A 26,775-nucleotide genomic window follows, 5' to 3' on the forward strand; every position below is an offset into this window, starting at 1 on the left:
CTTAAGCATTTAGGTAGGGTAAATACATTTCATGTGTTTTCCTCAACTGAAAATGTCTCCAAAAGTTCTTAAAAAATAAAATACAGATTTCTATGAAGTGAAGTTTTGCCAACAGTTTTCAAATCTTCATGATCACCAAAACCATCTAAGGCTTCAAAAAATACCCTCTCCCAGAGCCTATACAGAAATTCTGACTTATTATGCCTGGGTTTAAGACCAGAATTGGTTATTTTAATGATCAGCCAGGTTTGGAAAACACTGGTCAAGAACAGTGCTTATTTTCTTTCTCGGAATTAAAAGGAAGCATGTTAATGCATGAAAACTACTTATGAAAATGCAACAGATTATGGAAGGTACGAAGAAGCACCTATATCTCATGATGCAAAGCTGAATTTTTGAAATTATCCTTACAATTTCCTTCTGCTCTAACTTTGCCAGTGATTTATCTCTTTAATACTATATTTTGAGCAATCTCTGTCCATTTTCCAACCTCTGCATCCATTGCTCACTTTTCCAAAGCTATGTATTTCTCAAAACATTCTAGCATATAGACTGGTAACAGTTCTATTTTAATCAATGTAAAAGGGCAGTATAAAAAATAGAACTGGTCTTTAAAGATATTATAATTGTCTAGGCTTACCTATTTCTAACAACCCATTAGACAACTGTTTATTTCTCCTTGTATACTGCCCGTTTCTCTGCCATCTTTTCTCTGTAAATGTCTTTCTTTTTAATAAATTACTTCCCAACATTATACATTCTTTCTCCTCAATATCAGCAGGATGCTTAGCTGCAAACAATACAAGTCATTCTAAATAATTTAAGTAGAAATTAATCATATTAATGATATTTGGTAATTCTCAGAATCTCTGACTAGAGAATTAGGCTTGGAAGACCTAGAGAGTTATGAGACCACATTTCATTAGGAATTTCCCTAAATTAATACCACAGTATAAGGACACCACATAGCCACTGGAGTGGCTGACATGAAAAAGACTGACAACACTACATGTTGCTAAAGATTTAGAGCAACCAGAAATCTCATACATTGCAGGTGGAATAGTAGGTTTAATGACTGAGAAGAAATATGTTAGGAGCTTCTTGAGCACTTGCAACGTTCACTTTATTGCCCACAGTGATGATCACACAGGTATTTTTCACATGTTAGTATACTGAGCTGCATACTTAACTGTGTACTTTAATGTATGACAGCCAATTTTAAAAAAAAGATATTGGGTGGTCAAAGAGAATGACAAATGCTATAACACTCTCTCCATCTTTAATTTAGATGGCTTTGGTGGGAGTGTGGGGTGGGGCGACCCCTATAGACTTAACAGCATTCTACAGGTAGGACCAGAAGATAAAGCCACACTGCTGATCTGAATGTGGAATTTGAGGATCATAGGGGAAGAGACGAAAAAATGAAACAAGATGAAACCAGAGAGGGAGACAAACCATAAGAGACTCTTAATCTCAGGAAACAAACTGAAGGTTGCTGGAGTGGAGTGGGGTGGGAGGGATGGAGTGGCTGGGTGATGGTCATTGGAGAGGGTATGTGCTATGGTGAGTGCTGTGAATTGTGTAAGACTGATGAATCACAGACCTATACCCCTGAAACAAATAATATATTATATGTTAATAACAACAACAAAAAAAAAGAACCAGTTGCATTTTTGCCCTTGCCAAACTTACATCAACATAATGAGGCTATTACAATATACTATTTGGTTGATATTTCACTTCTCTATTTGGTTAATATGACTTAAAATGACCTCTCAATGGACAAGAAAAATAAACTATTACTCAAAAGCTGACCAAGAAGAAAAATGGAAAAGAAAATAAGCAGCCTTAATTCACAGCCACATTTATGAACTAATTAATGAATTAATGCATATTAATAACATTACAAAAATAGAATTTACAGATATAAGTCTCTAGAAAAGAGTACCGCAGATTGACCAGGCCCCAAAGATATCTGTTTTCTCAGTCTAATATCTATAGTCTCTTTAAATGTTTAAAAATAAAATGACTTTTGAACTTCAATCCTGAAATTGCATTTTAATTTTTATTATTCAAATAGATACTAAGTATGCTACATTATTATTGATATAATTAGCCATGATATGCCATATCATTAGCACGTAAATTCAGAAGCATTGCAGACACTATGCTCTGTGAACCAGACTGAAGGTCATCTTTGTTTCTCAAATTACATTGCAAATTTTAACTTTGCAACTCCCTGTCTGGCTGAATGAGAATTTTTAATTCCAAATCTTATAGTTTTCACCTTCCAAAAGACTCCAAAATATTGCTGAGGCATTTTGTTGTTGTTGTTGTTGTTCTGCATATAGAGCCTACCAGGATAAAGGATGGTTGGGAAAAATCATCTTGAACTGAACTCCTTGATCTCGGCTCTTTCCAACAATGTTAAACTGAGGTTACAAGCATCACTAGCATTTCCAAGCTCAGAAACTGGCAGCAGCACAGAAGCTCAGCATTATGAATTTTCCCCAAGATACATAATAAACTAAAAAAGTTGCATCTGTAGTTACAATACATATATCCATAATCCCTTATCCCTTAAATCATCAGCTATAAAGACTCTTTGTAGAGTATACAGTCCAGTGACCCAAGATTGAGTCACTCTGGCAGTTAGCTCATATGGTTTGAACACTCTGCTACTAAAGATAAGTGGTAGGTGGAGGCAGTTGGATTTTCTCTATTTTGTAACTATAGGGTTCACTGGAACCACAGCCAGCCCCTTTTCAAGTGTACGTCAAGTGCAAGCAGCAAGGTTTCGAGAACACATTAGCCCAAGTCCATATTTCAACACAAAGTCTGTGATTCAATAAATGTATCAGTTTCAGATGGAAAGATGAACATAATGAATATTCTTCTCTTTTTATATGATTTCTATTGTTCTCCTAGGTTTACTCTCTGTCTCACACTCTGGCAGAAAGCAGTATTTCTTTTTTTTTAAGATTTTATTTATTTGTCAGAGAGAGAGAGAGAGGGAGTGTATACAAGCAGGGGAAGCAGGAGGCAGAGGGAGAAGCAGGCTCCCTGCTGAGCAAGGAGCCCAATGTGGGACTTGATCCCAGGACCCTGAGAACATAATGTGAGCTGAAGGCTGACACTTAACCGACTTAGCCACCCAGGCATCCTCAGAAAGCAGTATTTTATGGTCCCATCACTGTAGATTTGGTTTTCTCAGTGGCTACTGATCTTATCAAACAAGTGTTCTCCCAGGAGAACTTTCCTATCAGATGATTTTGACACACTGGCCACAGTTTGCTCAACCTTGCTTTAAGAAAATTGAGAATTTTTTTTTAATCTAGTAATACAGACACTGTAATATTGTTGAAAAGGTATATAAATAGATAAATGGAACACAATAGAAAGCCTATACATATGAATGGTTAATTTATGAAAAAGAAGATACAGAAAACACTTTGATAAAGATGGGTCTGGGCAACTGAATACAGATATAGGGGAAAATGGAGCATGACTACACATCATACCAAAAATTCTAATTCAAGACAAAGATATTAAATGTGAAGTCAAAACAATAACATTTCTAGACAACATCATCGAAGAATAACTTCGTGAATCTGAACTATAAAAAGAGTTCTTAAATATGCTAAAACTGTACTAACACATGGCCAAAATAGATATACAGGACTACACTGAAAGTCCACAAAAATATACCATCAGAGAAGTGAAGAGGCAAGACACACACTGTTAGAGGATACTGGCAATCTGACAAAAATTTACGTCCAGAATACACAGTATTTTAAGAGATTCTTACAAATCAATAAGGAAAATATATAAACCTAATGGAATGGGCTAAAGACTTGAATATACACTTCCCAAAGATATATCCAAATGGTCAATAAAAATATGGAAAACAAGCCCAAAGTCATTATTCATGGGAACGTAAGTTAAAACTATGTGAGCTATTACTATCACCCACAAGAATTACTAAAACTGGAAAAAATTACCAACAAGTGTTTGAAATAATGTAGCTCAATATATACAATTAAACAGTCATGTTGGCAGTACACATTGACACAATCACTTTGTAAAGAAAATTTGCATTTTTTAATTGAACTTTTACATAACTTCTGAAATAGCAATTTTACTCCTATACCTTAGAGAAACTTTCATGTGCACCAGGATACATGTACAAGGATGTTCATAGCAACATAGTTCATAATAAAAAGAAAACATATGCGCACAGATTAGAGAACAGATAATAATGGAGGAAATTTCAATTTACTATTCTGGGATATGGTAGAGTAGGAGGATCCTAGCTCACCTCATCCCACAGGTACACCTAGATAATACCCACATCACTGTAAATAACCTAGAAAACAACTCTCCACAGCTAAATGTAGAGAAGAGGCCACATTGAAAAGGGTCTAAAAGTCAGAGACACATTCAGAAACCAGAATGATCTGTAAGACTGTCTGAGGGAGGAAGGGACACCACAGGCATAGAGAAAGGAGAGAAGGAGACCCCACACCAAGCATACCAGGCAAGAGGGACCAGCACTGGGAAGACAAATCACCATAACATTTAGCATTGAAAAGAGAGGGGCTTAATTTTGTGAGTTCTTACAATCAGTGGGGGTTAACACCTGGAACTTTAAAAATTAGTGGATAGCTCTGGGAAAGCCAGAGGACTATAGGGAGCTAAGTCCCCACCCTTAAAGAGACAGTATAAAAACAGCCCCAGTGACATATAGCAATGAAGCAGCAATTTGAAAAATGCTTAGGATATATGGGAAGGAAATTTATTTACTAATCTCAAATACAATGTTGGTGGGGCAGGGATCTTTAGGAGACTTCTCAAAGAAGAAAAGAGCTGGCAACCATCATTTCACTCCAGCCTAGATATAGGGGACACTAGCCAGAACCAACACAGCACAAATACTCTCCACCTAGCTTGATAGCACCATGCCTCTCCCACATTCTCCTGCAGACCTGCCTCCTCCATCCAGTCCTCCCAAGAAGTTCTCAAGCAGCTCCAGATTCCCTTCCACAGACCAGAGCAAACCCTGCTAACACCATGCAAGCTGCCTCCCCGCTCTTCTGCAGATCTCCCTTGGCAGGAGTGCTCCAAAGGGAACCCGGGTGTACTCCCATAAGCAGACCAGCACAAACCCTGCTAACACCCAACACCCGCACCCACACACATTCTCCCACAGACTGACCCCCTTCAACACACCCTCAGCAGGAATCCATCCAAAGCTACACAGGGAATAAAGCCTGCCCACAACAGGCAAATAGATACATTGCAGTCAACTAGACTGAAGGCAAAAGTAGCTCAGCCACAACAGTGGGGTGCACAGACTACGTTTGACAAACAGAAGACCCTGCCCCACAGGGCACCATAGGACCTCTTCTTCATACGGCCACTATTTTTAAGAGCAGGAGATATAGACAACTTTCCTAACACATAGAAACAGACACAGAGAGTTAGACAAAATGAGGAGGCTGAGGAATATGTCTCAAATGAAAGAATAGTAGAAAATCACAGCGAGAGCTAAACAAAATGAAGATAAGTAAAGTGCCTGATAGAGAACTGAAAGAATAATCATAAATATAATATTCACTGGACTTGAGAATACAGTGGAAGATGTCAGTGAGACCTTTAAGAGATAGAAACCCCCCCCAAAAAAAGTCAGAGATGAAGAACTCAATAATTGAAATTAAAAATACACAAAAGAAATAAATAGTACACTAAAGGAAGCAGAAGAATGGATCAGCAATCTGGAGGACAGATTAACTGAAAGCAATCAAGCTGAACAGGAGAAATTTTTTTAAAAAAAGAAGAAAGAAAATAGACAGGGAACTCAGTGACACCATCAAGTGTAATAACATTCACATAATAGGGATCCCAGAAAAAGAAATACATGGAGACAAATGAAAATGAAAACACAATGGTCCAAAATCTTTGGGATACTACAAAAGCTGCTCTGAGAGGGAAGTTTATAGCAACTCAGGCCTAACTCAAGAAGCAAGAAAAATCTCAAATAAACAACCTAACCTTCTATCTAAAGAAGCTAGAAAAAGAAGAACAAACAACCCAAAAGCAGCAGAAAGATGGAAATAAGATTACAGCAGAAATAAACAAAATAGAAAAAAACAATAGGAGAGATCAATGAAACCAGGAGGTGTTTCTTTGAAAAGACCAATGAAATTGATAAACCTTTAGCCAGACTCATCAAACGAGAGAGAGAGAGAGGAGTCAAATAAACAAAATCAGAAATGAAAGGAAGAAATAACAACCAGCAACACAGAAATACAAAGGATTATAAGAGAATGTTATGAAAAACTGTAAGCCAACAAATTGGACAACTTAGAGGAAATGAATAAATTTCTAGAAACATATAACCTCCCAAAACTGAATCGAGAAGAAATTAAAAATCTGAACAGATCAATTATCAGCAACAAAATAGAATCAGTAATCAAAACACTCCCAACAAATAAAAGTCCAGAACCAGATAGCTTAGCAGGTGAATTCTATCAAACATTTGAAGAAGAGTTAATATCTATTCTTCTTAAGCTATTTCAAAAAAGAGAAGATGAATGAAATCTTCCAAATTTATTCTGAGACCAACATTAACCTGATATTGAAACCAGAGAAAGACACTATAAAAAAGAGAGAGAGAACTATAGGCCAGTGTATCTGATGAACATAAATGCAAACATCCTCTATAAAATATTAGCAAACCAAATTCAACAATACCTTAAAAAACCATCACCATGATTAAGTAGGATTTGTTTTTGGGATGCAAGGGTGGTTCAATATCTGTAAATCAATCAATGGGAAGGGAAGTTGGTAGGGGATGGGTCAAATAGGTGAAGGGGATTACTCCTTCATGATGAGCACTGAGTAATGCAGAGAATTCTTGAATCACTATATTGTACACCTGCAACTAATATAACATTTTTTTTTAAGATTTTATTTATTTATTTGACATAGAGAGAGACAGCCAGCGAGAGAGGGAACACAGGCAGGGGGAGCGGGAGAGGAAGAAGCAGGCTCCTAGCGTAGGAGCCTGATGTGGGCCTGATCCCAGAACGCTGGGACCACGCCCTGAGCTGAAGGCAGATGCTTAAGGACTGCGCCACCCAGGCGCCCCTGAAACTAATATAACATTTTATGTTAACTATATTGAAATTAAAAGGTAAAAGAAAAGATGAAGAAAACACAAAAAAATTATAGTTATCAAAAATTCAAATAAAAAAAACAAAATGAGAAACCATTTTCCTCCCAATAGATAGGCAAAAATTGAAATGTGTAACAACTAAGTGTTAGTAATGATATGGAAAATGTGTACACTCTTGGCAGAGTAGGTAAATCTGTATATTGGTAGAACCAATTTGAAAACATGTGGGCCTTAGCTTGTAATACAAAGTATAAGCATACATTGTAACACAGTAACTCCACTCCACAGCACGCAGTATTTTCAAACTTTCATGAACATAATCCACATTATATTACCTTTTACATTGTGACCCCACTACAAGCATGCACATATAATCGTATATGTGTATAGGCACATAGAAATAACTGAAACCATTTTTCTTGAAATATTTCTATTCTGTTCTTTTTAAAAACATGAAAAGCTGTTGAGAGTAACTATACTAATTGCATCAGGATGTGATCCACAGTATGAAAAGCCTCACCCTGCAAAAATTCTTGCATATGTACATCAGTGGGATCAAAATTTTTCAAGGAAATTCATTGAAACAAGTCTTACAAAAACAAAATTTTGGAAACAACTCTTATGTTTATTGACTGGAATAATAGATATCAAATTGTTGTATATCATAGTAATAAATAAATTCATCAGTAAAAATGAATGAACTACTTTTATATACAATAAACCATATGAATCTTAGAAATATATTGTGTGAAATGAGTGATTTCTGATTACTACATATAGTAATATTAATATTTTGTTAACTGAAAAAAAATAAAGAATATATATGGTTTATGGCTAAATACGCTGAAGGTAAAATCTCTCTTTTTTTTTTTTTTTTTAAAGATTTTATTTATTTATTTGACAGAGAGAGAGACAGCCAGCGAGAGAGGGAACACAAGCAGGGGGAGTGGGAGAGGAAGAAGCAGGCTCCTAGCGGAGGAGCCTGATGTGGGACTCGATTCCGGAACGCCGGGATCACGCCCTGAGCCGAAGGCAGGCGCTTAACCGCTGTGCCACCCAGGCGCCCCCTGTAGGTAAAATCTCTTAAAAAATGGATACTGATTGCCTCTGGTGAACATGAGGCTGTGGTAGTGCACACGGACTGAATCTGTTAGAAAGAAGTACACAAGAGTTTTAATAGCATTTTTAATATTCTAGCTGGTAGGCTAGGTATTGTGTTCACCAATGTTTATCCCATACTATATGACACAAATATATGTTTGTGTATTTTATATGTATTAATATTATATAACACAAATTTAACACATACACACAAAATATTTCATGTTGTCCATGGAAATGGCATATAAGCCCTAAAGAAAATGTAAATTAAAAGCATTTTCTTCCTTTGTAGTTGCTGATTTAATTACATAATGGTCAGAGCAAGCCATCTAACTGAAAAGGACACAGGCTGATACTCCCATAGGAATGACGTATATGTATATGAAAATATGCATTTTGATATTTTCCTGCTTTACAATACTTTTAATAAAATGCCAACTACAAGAAAAAAATCTCATCTCTCAAGCACTCTGAAGTTCTCCATGTTTTACAATTAAAACAGTATTTATTGGTTTTTAGTAACTCTTGGGGGGAACTATTAGGCAGTTGGTAGATTTTCTGTTAAGAGTGACCTTTACTTCTTAGCCATAGTTGAATTGAGAACCTCTAGGTTATTAATTATTAGTAAAGATTTTGCATTTCATTAGGTTCATCCTGTTCTCAAAAACTTTTTTCTTCAGGAAATCAATTGTTGTCTCTTTTGAACTCTAATGTTGGTATGATTAGGTAGGTTTTGTGAACATCTGTGATGTATTTCATCTTCATAACCAACTGTGGTATTTTGAGAGCTAATGTTGTTAAGTGTGACATTTAAGGCTAATTCTCTCCTACTTCAATAAGTGGTTTTTTGGTATGAATTAGTAATGTAGTTCCACCTACACTGCAGTAACTGAAGATGAGATTTAGCAATTTTCTAACTAATTCAATCTATGTAGACAATCTGTGAAATAAAATGAATCCTTACTTTTCTTGTAGAAATTCACTTTTGTGTAACCTTGGGTGTTCTCCAAACAGTTGTTACTTGAAATCAATATGGATGATGTATAAAGCAGTAAGCATATGGATTATTCAGAACTTGAAACAGCAAAGTTATCTTAAATGTTTATGCCATTTCAAACTTTCCAAAGTGCTTTTTCTCTTTATCTCATATGTTACTTCAAGGTACCAATAATGCTAAAATTGTGCATTAGTTTCCAGTAATACCCTTACAAAGACAATTTATAATGGAAGTATTTTGTGAGGAAGTTTTACCCTTATGAGTAGTATACCATGATTTAAGACTATTACGTGGAATAATGTAAAACTCACCCATATTAAAAGGTAATTCACTTTTGTTTTATGGTTTTAATGGAGAACTGCAGCATGACTTTTGTTTCTGTCTTGGTAGGAATGTAATTGGCTACTGTGAAAAATGGAAATTTTCCCCCTGTGCCATTTTTACTCCTAGAGATGATGAAAGCTGGGCACAACTTTCATACGTGGGGGGTATATACTTTTTACTCTTAAGATATTTCTAAAGAGACCTAAACCATGGTTTGTAATGAGTTGGCTGTGGAAAATCCTAAAATAGATAATATTTGTTCATTCTTTCATCTTCCCCCTTGAAACTATTCTTCAATTTTACTTTTTGGATAAGAAAACATCACATTTGTTTAATGGTTGTTTAAGTAGAGTGTAGGTACTGCTTAGGATGTATGACGGAGGATAACAATGGAAGACATTAAACAAAAAGTCCAAGAAGCTCATCGAGCTTTGTACAGGATAAATACTAAAATAAACAAAACAAACACAAAAACAAATAAGAAAAAAATATCACAACCACATACATCACAGTCAAACTGCTGAAGACCAACACAGAGAAAATCTTGAAGGTATCCAGGGAAAAGTCGCATTGCATAGAAAAGAACAAAGGCAGCAATAGAAATGATAAAAAATAAAATAGATGGAAAGAAATGAGTAAGGGACAGGCGGGACTAGGTAGGTAGAGATAGGTAGGGGATCATAGGATCAGGCTCACGAAATTAAAAAATGTGGAGACGAAAGGAAACCAGAGAAAAGGGAACAAACCAGACTATCCTGTCCTATGTGTCAGAGATGGGGTCTTGTTATAACAACTACTTGTGACCAACAAAATTACCAGACCCTAAAAAGGAAGTAAGCCATTAAAGATGTTACCACTAATCCTTGCTCAAAGGTGCTATGAATAGAGATGTTAAAAGGATTTAAGACCATCCCTAAAAGTCTCCAGGGGCAACCCTGTCAAGACCCCTCTCACAACTGAGAGCTTTTTCTGTATCCTTTATGCCATTTCAAACTTTCCAAAGTGTTTTTTCTCTTTATCTCATATGTTACTTGAAGGTACAAATAATGCTAAAATTGTACATTAGTTTCCAGTAATACCCTTACAAAGACAACTTATAATGGTCTTGCAGAAAAATAAGAATCACACCGGTGAGAGACCAAGTGACACTCAGAGAAATAGGAGAACTTGGATTTATTTTACATTGGCGGACCCAGATGAGCTCCTGCTCCAAATTCTGGACCCCAGGGCAACCGGGTTACAGGGGTTTTTTAAGGGATTGCAGGCCGCCAGGTTCCAAGGGCTATGCTGACTGCTGGTAGGTGGATTTAAACTGGGGGAGTGGGGGCTTCTTTCAGCGGGAACAGTAGTGCAGGGAGCCTGTAGCAGGAAGCCTGTTTACAGAAGCAGGAATGGCTGGTTATCTCTTGCTCCCAGGAGGGCTTCTGGTTATCTCTAGCTTATTGTTAGTAACTTTCCATATTCTGGGACTTCCTGGCCTGGGCCTGCTCTTGTCAATTTTCCCCTTCAATGGAAGTACTTTGTGAGGAAGTTTTACCCCTATGGAAAAGCATACCGTGATTTAAGACTATTACGTGGAATGATGAGTTTAATAAAACTCTATCCCTTTACTCTCCTTTTGTCCTTGAGATTCATTCTTGGACTCCATGAGATAAGAACCTTGCTCTCCTGCTTCAGAGAGGACTCAGAAAAAGTGATGAAAGCATCAGTGAGTTGTAGAAGAAATTAAAGGAACGTTAAAATGAGTAATTGAAGGCCCAAAAGAGGTTGGGGAAGAAGGAGAAGGGCAGAAATTATTTAAAGAAATAATGACTAGATTTTTTTTCTAAATTTGATCAAAATTATTAAGGATGCTCTTAATTTCAAGATGCTCAATGAGCCACAAACACTAGAAACATGAAGAAAATCATTCATAATTAAATTGATTAAAAACAGTTATAAAGAGATCTTAAAAGAAAGCAGAGGGGGGAAAAAAGAGAGAATTATATACAAAGAAACAGAGATATGAATGACTACAGACTTCTCACTGGTAACAGTGGAAGGGAGAGGACAGTGAAGAACATCTTGTGTACCAAAAGAAAAAAGTCCTGTCATGGTTGTATATGCAGTATTAATGAGGGAACGGAAGGCAAACTGAGGACAAAGCAGAAGCTGGCACCCTGTAATCCCCCCACCCCTGGATGTATGCAATGTTCCTCAGGCATTCCTGGCTGCCCTGAAGGACAAAGAAAGTCCTTGCTACCTACAGCCCATTGACTATTCCTTGAAACAGACATGGTGACATTCCTCTGGGAATTCAGCTGCCTCGATGTTAATACTTGGCTAAGGGCAAAAGGCAATCCTAGCCTGACCCCCTCCCCTCCACTAAGATCCTGTAAGTCTACTTTAGATCCTGTAAGTCTACTTTAACGTATAAAAATTCCTTTGGAAACTTCCTTTATCTCTAACCCCCCAAGATACGTATTGGCAATCATCCCCCAAGCATATGGCCCACCGACATACATCTGAAGGGTCTCAAGACTAAGGTTTTATTAGACGGTAATAAATGACCCTTTCCCAACAGTAGCTAGCCCCCTCAAGGTCCTAGAGACCTTGCTCCCAAAATTCCTTAGAGACTTATGCTACCCCTAGCCCCCTCCCCACTTGAGGGTATAAAATAGGCCATTCCTCACAACCTCAGGGCAGTATCTCTTCCTGCCCAGGGGTCCTGTCCCTGGGCTTTAATAAACCACCATTTTGCACCAAAGAGGTCTCAAGAATTCGTTCTCGGTCGTCGGCTGCGGACTTCACCCCACTGAACCTCACCTGTACTTCATCAGTATTACTCTCAAAACTGAGGTTACTGATGTCATTAGGAATGGCAGCACATTTCTGGACTTCCAAAAATCCACCTCCCATAAAAGTAATGAGAACAGTGGCAAAATTGGTCAAAATCTACTTTTTCACATCTCTGGAAATTAACCTAAGTTTTCAACAGTCTTAGGAGTGTCTATTCAAGAAAAATAACTAAATCTTGGTAAGAACAGTGCGATTTCTGGTTCTTAAACCTATCCTATTACCATATCCCTCTCTGAGCTCCAAAGCAGTTTTGAAGACCAACAGTCCCCGTACCCATGAATAAAAGCAGAAGCCTAGGAGCCACTGGAGAAAGAGGAGGTTTGGAGCTCCCAGATCACCTTTCTTAGAGAACTGGCATTATTTGAACTACTCGGCAGTTCTCTGGAAACATTCATGGAGAGTTTATATCTTTATTTGACCTTATTTAGACTTACACAAAGTCAAGACTCTTTTTCCTGGGGGCATTTTTTAGAGGCAGTTGTTTAACATCACAACTGCCTGAGGTGGTGATAATAGTTGTGGCAAACAATACCTCAAAGGGGGAAAAAAACTTTAAAGGAAAAGCTAGGCAATGAGATATTTATAATGGGCTTTGAAAATCTCAGATATGTTCAACGGTATCTAGAAGAACACAAACATACATAGGGTGGCACACATGGTCAGGAATACATGCGTGCCTAGAGAAGACTGGAGAAGGGGCGCCTGGGTGGTGCAGTCGTTAAGCGGCTGCCTTCGGCTCAGGGCGTGATCCCTCCGTTGGGAGCCTGCTTCTTCCTCTCCCACTCCCCCTGCTTGTGTTCCCTCTCTCGCTGGCTGTCTCTCTCTCTGTCAAATAAATAAATAAAATCTTTAAAAAAAAAAGAGAGAGAGAGAGAGAGAAGACTGGAGAAGACCCTAAGGTTTCATCTCTGGTAGACACGGACTTCTTGCACAAGCAGAAAGTGAAATCTAAAGCAGAGTTGCAAACTGCTTGCCTGAGCCCTAGACTTGTACTCCTGGATATATAGAGCTCATCAGCAAAGGCCGTGAGACTTACTGGTTTCAGGCATTTAAAAAATTTGCAAAGATTAGCTGACCACTGAGCTAAACTAGCAAAGACCTCACTAGCTACACACAATAACAAAAAAAAAATACATACTACAGAACTGCTTCAAGGAAGTCAGTAAAAAAATTAACAGCAGCAAAACCAATGAAACCCACAGCAACAACAAAAAAAACTGGTGGTGGTAGAAGGCAATCTAATTTCAATAGTTGCCACATTGTATGTATGTATCCAGTTTCCAGCAAGGATTAGGGGACATGCAGAAACACAGGAATTATACACTATTAACAGGAAAAAAATGTAGTCAATGGAAACTGTCCTTGAGGAAGCCCAGAAGTTAAAATTATTATAGAAATCTTTTAAATTAGCTATTCTAAATGTGATTGAGGAAGTAAAGGAAGCCATATCTAAAAATTAAAGTATGAGAATGATGTCTTACCAAGTAGAGACTATTAAGAGATAAAATTTATAAAAAATAACCAAATAAAAATTTTGGATTATAAAGGTATGATAACTGAAATGAAAAATTTACTAGAAGGACTCAACATTTGAGCCAGCAGAAAAAAACAATCAGAAAACCTTGCATCAGGCCAATGAGATTATCCAATCTGAGAAAAAAAAAAGAACAAAGAATGAAGAAAATAAACAATGACATGCAGGACATCATTAAATGTACCAGCACATAGATAATGGAGAGTACGTTTATGAGAAGAAAAGGGAATATATAGGTAGAAAGAATATCTGAAGAAATAATGCCTACAAAATTTTCAACTTCATTAAAAATGCTAATATACACATTTAAGAAGTTTAACAAACTCTATGCTGGAAAAATTCAAATAAATTTACACTAGAGATATCAAAATAGAACTTTGAAAGACAAAAAAATCTCGAAAGCAGCAAGAGAGGAGTGACCAACATGTCTAAGAGATTTTCAGTAAGATTAACAGATAATTTCTCATCAGAAGACCATGGCAGTTGATGGCATGTTCAAAGTTCTGAAAGAAAAAGACTGTCGATCAAAGATGCTATAGGCAGCAAACCGTCCTTCAAATATGAAGGAGAAATTAACACATTTCCAGATAAACAACAACTGGGAGAATGTGATGTTAGAAGACCTGACTTACAAGAAATATATATTAAAAATTTTTGTGCTTCAAAGGATACCATCAAAAAGTAAAAAGATGGGGGTGCCTGGATGGCTCAGTTGGTTAAGCATCTGAGTCTTGATTTCAGCTCAGATCACGATCGATCTCAGGATCATGAAATTGAGTAAGCCCTGCCTTGAGCTCTGTGCTGGGTGTGGAGCTGCTTAGGATTCTCTCTTGCTCTGCCCCTCCCTTTTCTCCTCCCAACTTCACATGCGCGCACATGTGCATGCTCTCTCTCTCAAAAAAAAAAAAAAAAAAAAAAAGAGAAAGATTCTCTCCACAGAATGGGAGAAAATACTTAGAACATACTATAAGGGACTAGTCTCAAAAATATTTAACAGACTCTTAAAATACAGCAATAAAAATGAAAATACCCCAACTTAAAAATGGGAAAAGGATTTGAGGAGCTATTTCTCCAAGTTAGATACACAAATGTCTATTAAACACACAAAATAATGCTAAATATCATTTTTCATTAGGGAAATGCAAATTAAAAACTACAATGAGATACTACTTCACACCTATTAGGATAGCTACAATAAAGAAGATAGAAAATAATACATGTTGGTGAGGATGTAGAGAAATTGGACATTTATACATTGCTGATGGGAATATAAAATGATACAACTGCTCTGAATGATAGTTAAGCAGTTCTCCAAAATGTAATATTTAGAGTTACCATATGACTGACCAATTCCATTCCTGGTTCCAAAAGAACTGAAAACATATGTCCACACAAATACTTTTACAGGAATGTCCATAACAGCATTATTCATAATAGCCAAAAAGTGGAAATTGCTCAAATTCCCATTAACTGATGACTGGATAAACAATATGTGGTATATCCATACAGTGGAATAATATTTGTAAATAAAAGTTAATGATAAATGCTCCAGGATGGGTGAAACCTACAACTATTATGCTGAGTGAAAGAAATCAAACAGAAAATGCTAAATATGGTATGATTCTATTTGTATGAAATGTCCAAAATAGACAAAAGCCCTGGTGATACAAAGTGAGTTAGTAGTTATCAGGGCTGGGAGTAAAGAATGAGGAATAACTACCAATGAATATGAGAGTCTTTGGAGGCAATGAAAATATTCTGGAATTAGACAGTGGTGATGACTGTACAACTTTGTGGATATACTAAGAACCATTCAGTTTTATACCTTAAGAGAGAAATTTTATGGTATGTGAGTTATATCTCAATATAAAGATCAGAGCCAAAATAAATTTTTAAAGATGTACAAAAACTGAAAGAATTATTCTTAGCAGACATTCACTTTGGGAAATTTTAAAGACAGTTCTTCAGGCAGAAAGAATACGATAACATATAGAAACCTACATTCAAACAACAGAAGAGCACCAAAAAATGGTTACTACATGGGTAAATATATTAGAATTTTTCTTTTTATCATTACTTCTAGTTAAAAGAGAGTTGAAAGATTTCCATTGTCTTCCAAAATGGAGTAACAATCTTCCTGCCTGAAACAACCATTAAAAGGTGGGGGTAGGGGGGCAAAATATAACAAACGGTAGTTGTCCAGAGACATGACTTTAGGTGAGAACGGCGGTATTCCCTAAGAGACAGGAAATGATGAAGTGATCCCTTTGGTTGCCCAGCTTACTGCTTAAGAAAATATCCTGGCTGGGACACAGGAGGGACCCATGTGCACCTTGGCAAACTCCCTAAGTAGGTAAAGTTGAGAATTTGAGGACATCCAAGGCTAGATTTCACAGCACAGAGTGTTAGAGAGGAGAGATCTTGACAAAGGGTAACTTTGTATATAGCCAGGGGGTTCCTGTTGAGTATTCAGCTGGGTACTGATTAGCACATGTGTGAATAATGTACCTAAGGGGACACAGGTAAAAAAATGACCTTGTGCTAAGGCAGGCCTAATGTCTGTTTCCCCAAGCCAGACTGAAAAAAACTCATAATTCAAAAGGTATTTGGTACCTGTAAGGGTTTTGCCTTGTTACTGGTGACTAATTTGCCCTAAATCAAGCAGGGCTATGGGCCTGTGTATTAGTTAATTTTATGTGTGAACTTGACTGGATGACAGGGTCCCCAGATGTTAGGGTAAACATTGTTTTGGGGTGTGTCTGTGAGGGTATTTCTGGATGAAATTAGAATTTAAATCAGTGACCCATTAAAGCGATCTGCCCTTCCCACTATGGGCGAGATTATCATCCAATCCACTGAGGGCCTAAATAGAACAAAAAGGAAGAGGAAGGGGAATTTGGCCTCTCCTGCCTGATTGCTTGAGCTATGACATCGATCTTCTGTCCATGGTACTCCTGGTTCTCAGGCCTCCAGACTCCCACTGAATGATACTGCCGATTTTCCTGGGTCTCCAGCCTCCAGAAGGAAGACTGTGGGACTTTTCAGTTTCTATGATTGCATGAGCCAATTCCTTCTAATAAACCTCTCTCTCTCTTCTCTCTCTCTATCTCTCTCTCTCTATATATAGTATTGATTCTCTTTCTCTGGAGAACCCTGGCTAATACGGCCTGCTTAACAGAACTAAAATGTAAGACCACAAATAATCAAATACTTTCCAAATAACTTTACTGCATCTCAGATAAAAACACAAGAATATTTACGGGAATACAAATATATCCAGCAATTAACAAGATAAATTCCATAAAGTTATCATACAACAAAAAGTTACCAGCACGAAATGAAGCAGCAAATATGACCAGTAATGAGAAAAATCAATGGAAAACAATCTGACACTGACACTAATATTAGAATTAGGAGACAAAGGCACCAAAAGAATTATTGTAAATATATTAAAAAAGTAAAGATATGAAACATAAAAAAGATTCAAATGAAATTTGTAAAGATAAGAAATAGAATGTATGAAATGTATAATACACTAAATGGGACTAATGACAGATTAGATAACTCAGGAAAAAAGAAAAAATCCCCCAGATTTTCAGTTTTCAACTAATTATTTCTTCAAATAAATTTTCTGCCCCCTTCTCTCTCTCTTCTTTTTCTGAGATCCCTCTAATGCAATATTATTATGCTTGATGATGTCACTGAGTTCCCTAAGTTTATTTTTATTTTGTATTTTTTTCTCTGTTCCATTCGGCTGGATTACTTTCCATTACTCTGCCCTCCAGCTCACCGATCCTTTCTTCTGCTTCTTCTAGTCTACTTTCTATTCCCTTTAGTGTATTTTTAATTTCAAGTATTGAATTCTTCTCTGATTCTTTTTTATGCTTTCTATCTCTCTGTTGAGTGTCTCTGTGAGGTCCTCCACTCTTTTCTCAAGTCCAGTGAATATAGTTATGATCATTACTTTCAATTCTCTATCATGCATAGTATTTACCTCCATTTCATTTAGCTCTCTTGCTGTGATTTTGTCCTCTTCTCGCATTTGGGATATATTCCTGTCTCCTCATTTTGTCTGTGTCTATTTCTATGTGTTAGGAAAGTCAACTATGTCTCCCGCTCTTGAAAATAGTGGCCTTATGAAGTCCCACAGTCTTCCTTCTGGAAGCTGGAGACCCAGGAAAATCAGCAGTATCAGTGTGGGAGTATCAGTGTGCATCAGTGTAATAGTCCCTGTTCACCAGAACCTGGAGCTTCAGGGGTATCTCTTGTGTGTGGCTGAGCCATTTTTGCCTTCAGCTTAGTTGTCTGCAATGTATCTCTTTGCTTGTTGTGAAAGGGTTTGGTCCCTGTGTTGTTAGTGGGCCAGTATGGGGCCACCTTGGGCTTGAGTTGGGTCAGACTGGGTGTTTGCTGGAGCTGTGGTTGCACTGAACTGCAGGGTATTCTCCCTGTGTTGTTCCCTGAGAAGTTTTAGTTGGTGGGTGGAGCCTGCTGTCAGACCAGTCTGCCCCCAGCCTATTGCTCGGGCAGCAGTCAGACTGGTCTGTATGGTTATCTTTCCCTCTCTCTAGGGAAGGAATCACTTTGGAGTGGTGAAGTCATTTGTTGGGGCTGCTTGCACTTTGCCAGGCTTGTGGTGCTGCTTTGAAAAATTCCTGTGGAGGAAGGGTTGGAGGGGATGGGCTCATAGGAGAATGGGGGGGGGGGGCAGCACACTGTAAACAAGCTAGGTGGAGAGTTTTCATACTGTGCTGGTTCCTCCAGGGTCTGTGTGGTTAGCCTGATCAGTGGGGAAAGGAAATGGCACCCTTCAGCTCTTTTGTTCTTGAAGCCATCTCCCCAAAATTCCTGCCCCTCTAGCACATGTTCTGAGATTAATAAATAAATCTCCTTCCAGTATACCCCATGTGTTTTTCAAACTGCTGCATCTATGCTGTATCTCAGCAGGACGTTTGTTATGCTGTCTCTTTAAGGGCAGGGACTCAGTTTCTTATTGCCTTCCAGCCTTCTGAAGAGCTGCCTGCTGATTTTTAAAGTTCCAGGTGTTAAGCCCCAGTGATTGTTAGGCCTTTCTGGTTTTCAAAGCCCAATATTATGGGGCTTCATCTTCCACATGTGGATGCCCCATTCCTGGGGTGGGGTCTGGTCCTCTCCCCTCTACATGCCTGCTGCATCCCTCTCCTGAGGATAGCAGTTTGGCTCCAGACCAAGTCTCTGCTCTTCCTACCCTTTTTGATGCGGCTTCTTCTCTACATTTAGCTGTGAAGAGTCTGTTCTGCCAGTCTTCGGGGCATTTATTTACACTGATGTGAATGTACTCTACTTACAGCAGTGGGAGGAGGTGAGCTTAAGGTCCTCCTATTCTGCCATCTTCCCTGGAAGTCTGCATAGATCATATTATGTTTATTCATTCATCAGTTGATGGACATTTGGGTTGTTTCCACTTTTTGGCTATTATAAATGCTGCTATGAATATCTGTTTACATGTTTTTGCATCAACAAATGTTTTCATTTCTCTTAAGAAATGAAAGTGCGGAATTTATCGGGTCATACGGTAACTCTGTTTTACTTTTTGAGAAACTACTAAACTGTTTTCCATAGCACCTACGCCATTTTATATTCCCATCACCAATATATGTCTCCATTATATTTTAAACTCAATGACGAGAAGAACTCTTATTCTGTTTTGTTCACCACTATATACCCAGTACCTGGGGTATAAAGCCTGATACATAGAATATTCTTGATGCAGGTATATAGATTAAATAAATGAACAAATAAATGAAATGATCTAGATTTTTTTCACACTATATTCCTAGCACATAAAGTGTTCAGTAAATGTTAAAATAAAACTATTATTACCTCTTGAGAGTTTACACTTTCTTGAGCCCCTGTCTATGCCACAGAGTTAAAATTCAGTCAAAATTAGTCTGAGTTATGTAAGTGTCTGCTGATTTCAGGAAAGAATGCTTGATAAAACTGACCTGAATCTTACTGGCAACTACTCTGCCTGCAATAAGCAATATTGGAATATTGAATAATTTGGCAATCCTGCCAACTGCTTACAGTTATGTGAGAAGAACAGCAGCATAAAATTGTGACTCAGAGAAAATAACTCTAGACCTCAGCATCCTCTTGGATGAACAGCTGAGATGGATAATCAGCTGATCTCAAAGCTCCCATCCAATCAGGTAATAAGGACATTTAAGAGTGTGTTAGATAGCATAGTATTTTACCTACTCCAACAGCCTGCTAGTTAGTGTCAGTCTCCAATCCATTTTGTACCCACTAGCCCAAATTATTTTTTATCATGAACCATGATTATCCCACTTTGCTATTAACACCTCACTGCTTTTAGTATTATGTTTAAACACTAATATAGTCTACAGGTACTTCATAAAGGCATTCATGACTAACAGTTACGGACATAGCTAAATGGCCCAGATCTAAATTTTGGCTTTACTCTTTTCTAGCTGGATGAATGGAGGAGTTGTTAAGTTACCTGAGCCTTAGGTGTTTCATCTGAAAACTAGGATAATAGTAGTAATATCTGCCTTATGGATTTCTTTAATTAAATGCATATATATATCTATATTCATATAGATATAGATAGGTTCATATATGGGGATATTCATATATATATATAGAGAGAGAGAGACATACCTATTATATAATATAGATACAGCTATATCATGATAACTTAGAAGAGTACTTGGCACACATTAAGTACCCTATACGTGTTAGTTGCTATCATTTTAATTGTTTTCCTTATGTAGTTATTGGTCCCTGTTCACCTTTCCAATCTTTTCAAATGCCACTGGCTTATCCCTTGCTATGCCCCAGAGACACCAGACTTCTCTTTGCTCCTCAAATATGCCATGGCTTTCCTGTTTCCTTTGCCTGAGGCACATACTCCATCTTATAGGTGGTTAATATCTCACCTTTAGTCTCACCTTCCATGATTCTTACTCATGGAGGTCTTCTATGTTCTTTACCTTCATACATGTTTTCAAAATTATATTCAACTGCTTGAATTCTATTATGTATGATTATTTGATTCCTGTCTCTTACCCCCTTGACTGAAAACTCCCTTATGAATGGTACTGTATCCCCTCTGCTAAATGGATGAATAACTGATGGAAGTCATCATATGGACATATTTTGAATAAGTAAATAAGGTAACAGAGACAACTTGTAAAGATGACTACTTTAAGAGAGAAAAGCAAAGGCTATATGAAGAGTTACATAAGCTCTTAAAACAGCAAGCTTCACCAGTGGCATTATCATTCATCTCAGAACATATCCTGGCCCCCCAAAGATTCTTGCCTTGACCCTCCCTGCCTCTCATCTTAGTTCCCTAGTCCTGGACTTCTCTAACCCAGATCTTCTCATGTATTTACCCCTTTGCTTTAGATCATCCACTCTGACTTCCACACCCTAGAACTATTGTTCATCCTATTCCTTTAGTAAACCCTTTTGGGCAGCGGCTTTGCTCTAAAACAACCTGGCTGTTTACACCCTTGGCAAATCTCATTGTGCTTTAGTTTTCATTTCCCATGTCCATATCTAAACTTGTTCCCTAGGGAAATCAGTTCCAGGTGTAGCAAGATGCATCCTGACAGCAAAAGGGACATGAGAACAAAATCAGAGTTAGCAATCACAACCCAGCTACCAGATCTAAGACAGGTGACATAATTCTAAACCTCAGAGGGCCAGATTGATTGACATTAGTCCAGAAATCAGATCTGAACAAGGGCTCCCAGTGGAATATATGAGCAGACTAAAAAAATTTTGGAGGGGCTCACATAGGTCAGGCTAGACCCCAGTAAATTTGACCTGCTTCTACAAAAAAGCATATTGAACACAACCTTTTCCTCCTTTACAAATTGGTCTATATCTGATCCAAAATATCCCAACTTCAAGCATAATAATAAGCAAAGAATCTATTTCTCTCATTGTGTGAAGCATAATTCAAATTTAGCAGTATTTATAGCATATGCATTCAATCTGTACCAAGAAGCTATTCCTAAAATGTTTCAATTTCTGGATATTTCTCATACTCAAGTTCCCTGAGGAATGTTGGGAGGTTGGGGTCTCATAAACCATCTTGACAAGCTTTGCACAAATGACTGTGCTTTTGTTTTTGTTTTTTGTACTAAAATCTTAAGTGGACTTTAATCTTAAGCTTTAGTGAGACGAAATTTCTGAACAAAATATGTGTTCAAAACTCTGTCCAAGACACTTTGACTTTATGACCTTGGCAAGTCACTTCATTTTATTCTTTAATCCTAGTTTGTTTCCCCCTTTTAAAAAAAATAATAAAGCTAGTTATCTTACAGTATCATTGTGAAGATTTATTAAATTAATAAAAAATATGTATTTACAATTTCTGATGCAGCACCTGCAACACTAACCATAAAGGTATGGTAAATAGTATTAGGTATATTCAAGTAAATACATATTTGAACACTGACTAGGAATATTATCTTGTAAGGATGATAATGGCTGTTGATCTGTAAACTCTGCCCTATGCAGCTTTTAGTACAGTGAGAGACATAGGAAACATATAAAAATGGCAGCAATACTAACAATAGTAGTTATACCTAAGGGTAGTACTGAACCTTCAAAAATATAGGTGTCAGTTCCCCCTAGGATGGTTGGAAAAGATGGGATTTGAACATGGCCTACAATTATGGTAACAGGAAAAGCAAAGGCTGAAAAATTGGGGGAAATAACAACTTAAATAATAGGTTAAATACACACTGAGTAGAATACCAGTTTTTGGAGATGACCAGTTCGTCTTGGGAACAATTGAGTTAAGGCTGAGAAGCAGGTTAGGGCCATATTATAGACGGTGTTGGATGCCAGGCTGATGTTTGAATTTTATATGTAGGCAGTGGGTATCAGTGATGGGTGTTAAGTAGTAAAACAGCATGTTTAGACATTGTTCGGTGGGGGGATGGGGTAACTGGGTGATGGGTATTAAGAAGGGCATGTGTTGTAATGAGCACTGGGTGCTATATGAAGCTAATGAATCGCTGAACACTATATCAAAAACTAGTGATGTACTATATGCTGGTTAACTGAACATAATTAAAAAAAAAAAGAAATGCCAAAAAAAAAAAAAAAGACTTGTTACAGAAAGGAAAAGTTGGAGGACGAAATCAGATGTAACATATGATGTTACAAAGCTGGGAGGCAATGAAACCATCTAAACCGTAAGTACCTACACCACAATTGAGATAACAAGAATGGTGACAGTAAAGTTGCTGGTGTTTCCTCTCTCATCTGTCTTAAGTCAGGATAGCAAAGCACATGAGTAACCTTGCATTCTATTCCAAAAACCCCAAGAGGAAAATGATTAGGCTAAGAGCAAGAACCTCTATATCAATAATAGAGTAAAGGAGCATCAGAGCTCTGAGAGGAGAATGCTATTGCCAACAAATGACCCCTGTGAAGTGCTGTTTTGAATGACTTTATCTTTTATATGTTTTCTAGAGAAAACATTTTAGATATTTGCACTTTATTGAGCATAATACCAAACTTCAAGAAATTCAGAAGTTTTCCTCTTCTGTTAGCAAAAGAGCATGGGTGCTTGATAACATAGTCCTGAAAACTTTTCTGCCAGTTTATGATACTGTCCCCAAGAACACCAAGAAGAAAATATTAACTTTTAAGATGAGCACTGAAATTTAGGAAAAGAAAACTTTAAGATGAGCACTGAAATTTAGGAAGAGAAAATGTCTCTTTGCAAAGATAATCTCAAAGGTCCTTATAAGAAAGCAGATAGATGATAACTACTATCATTCTATTTAGTGGAAGTGGGTGATGAGGTGTAGGCAGATGAAAGTGAAAGTCACCTTCATAAATTCAACGACAGAGTCATTTCAATGCCTTGTCAACACACAGTAAGAACTGAGAGCTGCTGCTGAGTTACACTTTCAAGAGTGGAGGGAGGAACGTTTTGTAACAATCAACCCATCCCTTGCCTGCTTAGTGATGTTTCCTGCTTCTACTCTTTTTTTTTAGTAAGATAGTCAAAATTGGTACATGCAAGGGTGACTAAGAATTTGATCTTCCCAATATTTTCTTAGGAGTAGGGTCTTAAATAACTTGATCAGCCAATTTATTGGCTCTTCACAATAGCTATACAGTGATAGCTATAGATTAGTCTAGGCTTCTATGGTTTGAAAGCAAGAAGATTACTCATTGAATGAGTGTCAGGTACCAAGCTAGGGACATGCAAAGATGAATAATAATCAGTGTTGTAATTAACATGCTACAGGGAGCAGAAGAGAAGAGAAAAGCATTTCCACTGGCCTGAGACAAATGAACTGGCTCTTTATAGAAGTAGTGATGTGTTAGGTAATAAGATGTGGGTGCTGCAGAATTTGAGTTAGAAATGAAACTAGACAGCATCTCATCAAATTGCACTCTTAATACAACGCAATCATAAATATATACCAATGTATTTTGAAAACATGAAAATGTTTTCAGGTACATAGGGTTTTGTGCGTTTTTTTGTCATTTTGTGCAAAACGCCAGTTATGTCAGAACTATCATGATCTCCGTTTTATAGCTGGGAAAACAAAGACTCAATGAGGCAGAGTCATATCGCAATCATGAAATTAAATTGCCAAATAGAAGAAATAATATGCATATTTTGAACTCACTCCAATTAAGAACTTGAATATGAATATTAAAGAGATGAATTCTAAAGCAAGTCTTTCACATTAATTTATATTTCCATTCTACAATCTTTTCTTTATAGCCCCATATCTAATTCCTTTATTTTCATGCCCTAACAATTACAATAAAAATGCATAAGGTGAATATTCCAACCAATGATTTACAAGGTTGTAGGTGTTGAAATGCAGAGTGAAGAGATCGTGATTTTTATTTGCATCTAAGTTTCTTCAGTTTGCTAGAATTGTACTAAATATCCTTGAAATGACACAGCCACCAACTCGTTTTTGTTGTTAGCATACATTATGAAGCAATGACAACTAAACTGTTTAATTATATAGGCTTTTTTCAAATCCTATTCTGGCATTTGGGGAAGTCCAGGCAGGGAACATCAAGGAGGATGGAATAAAGCCACTTTAATTTCTCATTGATTAAAACAAGTTCTCCACAGAATGATGTCAGTGAGAAAACTAAATCTCTGTCTAGAATTTTTAAAAGAGGTACAAAAAGTAAGGTTTGTTGGGTCACCTCTGTATATGAAAAGGAAAATAAAATATCTTTTCTATAAGTAATTAAGATGAAAGGACCTAATATTGGTATCTGATGATTCCATAATGGTGTACTAATTACATTCACTGTGAATCTGCATTAGATCGAAGAGTTGACATTGAGCTATCACTATTTCTCAGCCTTGTAATCCTCATGTAATTAGATTTCTAAGAAAATTCTTCTCGGCCAAATACCTTTTCAAATAGAGGTGTGCATTATGCATGATATGGTGAAAAAGAAATAGCAATGATGTGGTTATGACTCGCTTGACCAAGAACTACCTATATTACCTTGGACCTTCACCTTCACATTTTGAGTCTCACTTTTATCATCTCTAATACTATGAGTTGAATAAATGATTTCTAGGTTATTCTAGCTCCAATATCCCATGATGTTTAGACATGACTGCTATAATTTCAGAGAAGTGTATTTTCATACGCTCAGCTGATATTTAAAAAATATCTCTGCTTTTCCATCTTTACAGTTTGACAGACTATTGTATTGCAATTAAGCCTTCAGAATCTCAAATATTCCCAGGTAAGCATTTGAGCTTTAAAAAACTACAGCTTCTTTTAGCACGCTGGTCAGCAGGAGAAACATACAAATGAATACATGATACACATATCCGGAGAGACTCTGGGACTAGCTATTCCTTAAAATAAGTTTGGTAAGCTAGAACTACAAACTTCCTAGCCCATGAATGGAGACAAGCAAAAACAATGGACGTCATATTTACTCTAAGGAGAAAAATCTGTTTATTTTTCAATAACTCCCTGACTTGTATTCACTTAAAATCCAAAGGAAAATTAGATATTGCTGTATTGTATTTGAGAAAAGTCTTATACATCGTCTAAAGAAAATATTTGGAGATGGAAAGTATCCTTCCAAACTGACCCTATGTAAGAAGACAAATTCATTTCTAGAATTTTTTTCTTTCTAATTTCCACATACACTAATTAGCCATGAACAGAAGTGATCATTTTTCTATAACTTTAGAGATAGACACCATCTTCTTGAAACTGAGAGACCTTATAATTATCTCATCTCAATGTTACTCAATGTATCTGTACCAAACATACCCAAGAGTCAATATATTGATGCAAAACATATTTGGAAAGGGTAATAAAGTTATATAAGGCTAATTATTAGATTTTTAAAAATTCCTATGAGGGTAATAAATATGCTTCTATGTCTATAATGCCTTGGGTCTTCCTAAGAAATAGTAAAAAAAAAAAAAAATCAAGTTAGGGAATATGCCTACACTTCCTCTATGCATTGCTAGCTAGCTCCAGGTCTTCCACTAGGCTGATGTATTCTTCGGAATACTTGGGGCACATCCATGGCCCTGGCCAATACATATGCCCATATGTTTTTCATGTTACTGTTTTCTCTCTCTGATCCTTGTAAGGTCCTACCATCTTCCCATTGATTTTATATTTTTATCTAGTGTCTATCACCCCCTACCAACCCTCTTTGACACACAATAGAGAAAGGACAATACAACGTATGAATTATGTATAAGATATGGAAGATACAATGAAATTTATGGGGCTCATAGCATTTCTGAAA

This window comes from Ursus maritimus, unplaced genomic scaffold (assembly GCF_017311325.1).
Source record: "Ursus maritimus isolate PB19 unplaced genomic scaffold, ASM1731132v1 scaffold_6, whole genome shotgun sequence".
Lineage (NCBI taxonomy): Eukaryota > Metazoa > Chordata > Mammalia > Carnivora > Ursidae > Ursus > Ursus maritimus.